This window comes from Cebus imitator, unplaced genomic scaffold (genome assembly GCF_001604975.1).
Source record: "Cebus imitator isolate Cc_AM_T3 unplaced genomic scaffold, Cebus_imitator-1.0 Scaffold313, whole genome shotgun sequence".
Lineage (NCBI taxonomy): Eukaryota > Metazoa > Chordata > Mammalia > Primates > Cebidae > Cebus > Cebus imitator.
Genome location: NW_016107628.1, coordinates 2402110 through 2407236, shown reverse-complemented (window position 1 = coordinate 2407236; position 5127 = coordinate 2402110). Strand labels below are relative to the sequence as shown.

General features: G+C 48.7%; 1 pseudogene; it reads right to left on the bottom strand.

Annotated features, from left to right (window-relative positions):
- LOC119466698 overlaps positions 1-1897 on the bottom strand; it is a 48152-nt pseudogene extending 46255 nt beyond the window's left edge.
- Positions 1898-5127: the final 3230 nt, after the last annotated feature.

The window sequence follows — 5127 nt, the reverse complement described above, 5'->3', positions numbered from 1 at the left end:
CCCAGAGTCAGCCAGGCATGGTGGCTCACGCCTGTAATCCCAGCACTTTGGGAGGCCGAGGCGGGTTGATGACCTGAGGTCAGGAGTTCAAGACCAGCCTGGCCAACATGGTGAAACTCCCTCTGTACCAAATACACAGAAATTAGCCAGACGTGGTGCCATGTATCTGTAATTCCAGCTATTTGGGAGGTTGATGCATGAGAAGCGCTTGAACCCAGGAGGCAGAGGTTGCAGTGAGATGGCGCCACTGCACTCCAGCCTGGGTGACAGAGTGAGACTTTTCTAACCACTGCCTTTCTGATGACTTTCTATTCTCCTCACCCTCTGGGCTGGAGTTACACTTCCTCGTCTTTGCTGTTCCTCCAACACATTAAATGTGTTCCTACCTCACAGCCTTCACGTTTGCCGTGGCCTCTCCAGAATGCTTTCCCCAGACTTCTGGATGTCTAACTCCCTCGTCTCCTTTAAGTTGTCATTAAATGTCACCTCTTCAGGGAGCCTTTTTCTGGTAAAACCTTCCCAACTCCCAATGTGTTCTTTCCCCACTTTGTCCCCTTAGTACTTGTCATTACCTAGCATACTATGCATTTTACTTATTTATAATATTAACTGTTTATTTCCCCTTCATCAAGGCAGAGATTTGGGGGATTTGGGATTCACTGCTGTTTCTTCAGTGCCTAGTACAATACTTAGCACGTAGTAAACACTCAATAAATACTGGTTGAATGAATGAATGAATGAATGAATGATTCTTTGTAGTTTTAGCACCTATATCCGTTGTAAGCATTTGTTGAACTCAGCAAGTTCTCCAAAGTCGACCACAGAGTGGTGTTTCTTCATTGGCAGCAAGAACTGCAAATTTTCCAAGCATCAGACGCTACTCCATTCACATGTAAATACAGAAACATAGCCCCAAGCCAGAGAGAAATTACTTCTGTGTTCTCTCTTATATGTTGATTGCCTAGGCCTCCGTCCCATCCATCAGAGAGAAGAACAGACAGTTGACTGGAATGCAGCTCACTTACAAATAGAAGAAATGACTTGAAAACCAGCTACCTGATGAGCAAAGTTCGGGAAAACGCTCTCTTCAGAAGAAGAGAGGCAGTTTCTTGCTCACCTGGGAGGAAATTTCTGGTTTATTGTGTTTCTCTCCAAAGTTATGGCTTTCCAATCCTGTCAGAAGCCACCAAGGGAGCACTGCCTTTCAGAGTGGGGCTTCCAATTCTGAAAAATTAATTTTAAATAGAGACACATTACACCTCCCCACAGAACACTTAGCAAGAAAGTGCTACTTAGACTCTGCTTGGCTGCCAAGTCTGCTCAGGCTGGGGTACTGATGGTGGGTGGCTCTCTGTCCCCCAGACCATCCTCATAGACCCAGCCCTGGCCTGCCTCCCAGCTCCTCCTCCCTTCCTGAATCTAGACACACAGTCCTGCCTTCTCTTTTGCTCCTCTTCAGCGATTTCAATTCCACAAATATTTATTAAATGTCTGCTTTTTTTTGCCTTGCCCTGTGCTAGGTACAGGGAAAGGGTACAAAGACAGAATGAATGTTTCCTCATTCCATTAGCACCAAAAAAGGTACATTTTAGAGGGTGGACATGGTGGCTCATGCCTGTCATCCCAGCACGTTGTGAGGCCAAGGCGGGAGGATCACTTGAGGTCAGGGGTTCGAAATCAGCCTAGCCAAGATGGTGAAACTATCTCTACTAAAAATACAAAAATTAGCTGTGAGTGGTAGTGAGCACCTATAGTCCCAGCTACAGGTATTGATCGACTTACCACCTGTGCAACTTACGACCATAATCGCTAGCCACGGCTGCTCCACGTCTGGCAGCGCAAACGTTGCCCAGCTGGGCGTATGACAGTGCAGACCAGCTTCCGGCAGCACTACCATCTCCGCGTGCACCATTTCAACTGTAAATATAGCCTACTCAACTTACGACCAAATCGTGTTACGACCGATCCACGGTCCCGACCGTGGTCGTAAGTCGAGAACTAGCTGTACTTGGGAGGCTGAGACAGGAGAATTGCTTGAACCAGAGAGGTCGAGGTTGCAGTGTGCCAAGGTGGTGCCACACTTCCCCTTTCTCCCTACATTGTGAGTTCTAGACCGCCAGGCTGCTTACTACCTAACTCCCCTCTCCCAATTACCATATTCCAGCTTCCATGTCATTCTTTCTGCCCAAATTTTTGCCCTACAAAACTGTGAACAAGTAAATGTGTATTGTTTTAAGTGGCTATATTTGTGACGTTAGTGATAACTAATACAAACAGGAAAAAAAATTGGCCTTTAAGGTTTACTTCTAATCTTAGCCCTTTTACTCAGTGATATCACCAGTCCCAGAGGTCTTGAACCAGAAAAGCAGTAACCAAGAAATGTGCCTGGTCTGAGTTTCTGTAGGATCTTTTTATTTTTTTTTTTTTTTGAGACAGAGTCTCGCTCTTATTGCCCAGACTGGAGTGCAATGGTGCAATCTTGGCTCATCGCAACTTCCGCCTCCTAGGTTCAAGTGATTCTCCTGCCTCAGCCTCCCTAGTAGCTGGGATTACAGGCACCCGCTACCACTCCCAGCTAATTTTTTGTATTTTTAGTAGAAATGGGGTTTCACTATGTTGGTCAGGCTAGTCTCAAACTCTTGACCTCGGGCAATCTACTGCCTCCCAAAGTGCTAGGATTACAGGCGTGAGCCACCGAGCCTGGCCTTCGTAGGATCTTTTTCATACTAGAGACGCCTCAGAGCTGAGCAGCCACGTCTCTTCCATTAGTTTGAAACACGTCCAATGCCAGAGACCACATCTCCTGTACTTTTGGCTCCTCCGTTGCCCCTCCTGCCTTCCCTCCAGGCCCTAATATTCCCCGGGTGTTAGGAAACCTTGGTGGATTAAAGTTTTTAAGACACTCTTCTTAAGAGGACAGGCATAGGAAACAACCCAAGTGTCCGTCTATAGGGGATTGGCTAAATAAATCATTTTACATGCACATAATGAAATACGATTCAGTTATTACAGAAAAAAAGTGAAGCCATCTTGTATAGATATGGGGAAATCTCCTGGATATATGGTTAGGTGAAAAAAGTAAAGGGTAAATCAGTGAATACTACCATTTGCATAAGAAAGGAGGAATAGACACATATGCATCTACGTGGGCTTCTCTTTGCATAAACACTGAGAAGACACAGCAGAAGCTAATTAAACCTACTCCCTGTAAGGGGTGGGGTGGGGGAAGAAACGGGGTAGGTGGAGGTGGTAAGAAGAAGACTCCTCGATGTATTCAGTTTTGTGTCATTTTTTGGAAACTTTGAACTAGTCAAAATGTATTATTTAAAGGCACTGAAACATTGGGAGCAGAAGGGAAGGTGGGAATTGATTTCTAAAGGACCAAAGAAACTGAAGAGCTATGATTCGACAATAGGCAGCCCCCAAATCACGGAGAAAGAAGCCAGGGGCCAGCTTTGCTCTCGGGACCAGGAGGTTGATAACCCTGTGTACTAGGTTACATTTGCCAGGTTACTTGGGCCTGTGTGGCCAGGTAGCTCTGAAAGGGCCCAGACATGGAGGGAAAAACAGGAGAGGTGTTACGGTGTGTTGGTGCGTGTCACGGCATCCAGTCTAGGGTACTCTTGCAACCTGCAGGATTTGGTGGCAGACTGTCTAGACATATGAGGTGTTATGGGCTGAATTGGGTCTCCTAGAATTCATCTGTTGAAGTCCTAACCCTAGTAATTCACAGTTGACTATATTTGGGGATAGGGTGTTTAAGTTAAAATGAGGTCATTAAAGTGGGTCCCAATCTGACCGACGTTCTTATAAGAAGAGGAAATGAGGACACAGGTATGCAGAGAGGGAAGACCATGTGAGGACACAGAGATAAGAGGCCGTCTACAAGTCAAGGACGCCTCAGAAAGAACTAGCCCTCTCAACACCTTGACTTGGAACTTCTAGCCTCCAGAGCTAGAAGAAAGGAAACTATTGTTTTTTAATTTTATTTAATTTATTTTTGAAACAGGATCTTGCTGTTTCAACCAGGCTGGAGTGCAGTGGCATGATCCCAGCTCACTGCAACTTCCACGTCCTGGGTTCAAGTGATTCTCCTGCCTCAGCCTCCCAAGTAGCTGGGATTACAGGGACCCGCCACCACTCCTGGCTAATTTTTTTGTACTTTTGGTAGAGACGGGGTTTCACCATGTCATCTGGGCTGGTCTTGAACTCCTGACCTCAGGCGATCCACCTGCCTCGCCTCCGAAAAGTGCTGGGATTACAGATGTGAGCCACCGCGCCCGGCCACTATTGTCGTTTAAGCTACCCAGTCTGTGCTGCTTTGCTATCATAGCTCTAGAAAATTATTATAACACAGAAGGGGACTGGAGGGCAGTGGAAGCTGCTGCTAGGAAAGGGGTGCGCTTGGAGGACAGAGGTGGGTGGTGTGGGGTGGCACTGGGGAAGCACAGCTCAGGGGGATCCTGAGACAAAATGAAAAGGGTGGGTGCCTTCAAAACAAGAGCTAGCAACTTTGTGTGGAGGGGGGATTGCAGAAGACAGAAAGTCTCATTTCTCTCTCTTAAAATCCCATTTTCCCCTGGGCCAGCCCATTTCCCCCACGGCCACACTCTCAATGTGCCTCTGTTCTGTTCAGGGAGCAGAAGGTTTGTCTCCAAGGAGGGGACGGTGCAGGGCTGCCCCCGTCCCTCCCCACCATCTGACGGCCCATTGTGTCCACAGAGCTGGTGGAGTGTTCCGAGGGAAAAAATGCCCTCCTGCTCCGGGAAGTCCTCTGGCTCCCCGGGGTCCTCGGTGCAAGCTGGGGCAGGGGGTGGGCGGCTCTGAGGGTGGGGAGGGGCTGCGCGCCAGGCTGCTGCGCCCCCTCCCTGCTTTCCGCCACCCGGCACTTCGTCCCTCGCCCCTTGACCCCGTGGCAGCTGGGCTCGGGGCCTCCCCTTCCCCCAGCCCTTTGTGGCTCTAGTTTATTTTCCAGTTAATGAAATGGGGGAGGCCGAGTCCCTGAGGCTGCCCCTGGAGACCCCGGAGTTCTGAAGGCATCTCCTCCGCGAGACTCCAGCCTGCGTCCCCGTCCCCTTCCCCCGCCCCAAGCTGCCGTTGGGTCACACCTGCCGAACATCTCCTCCA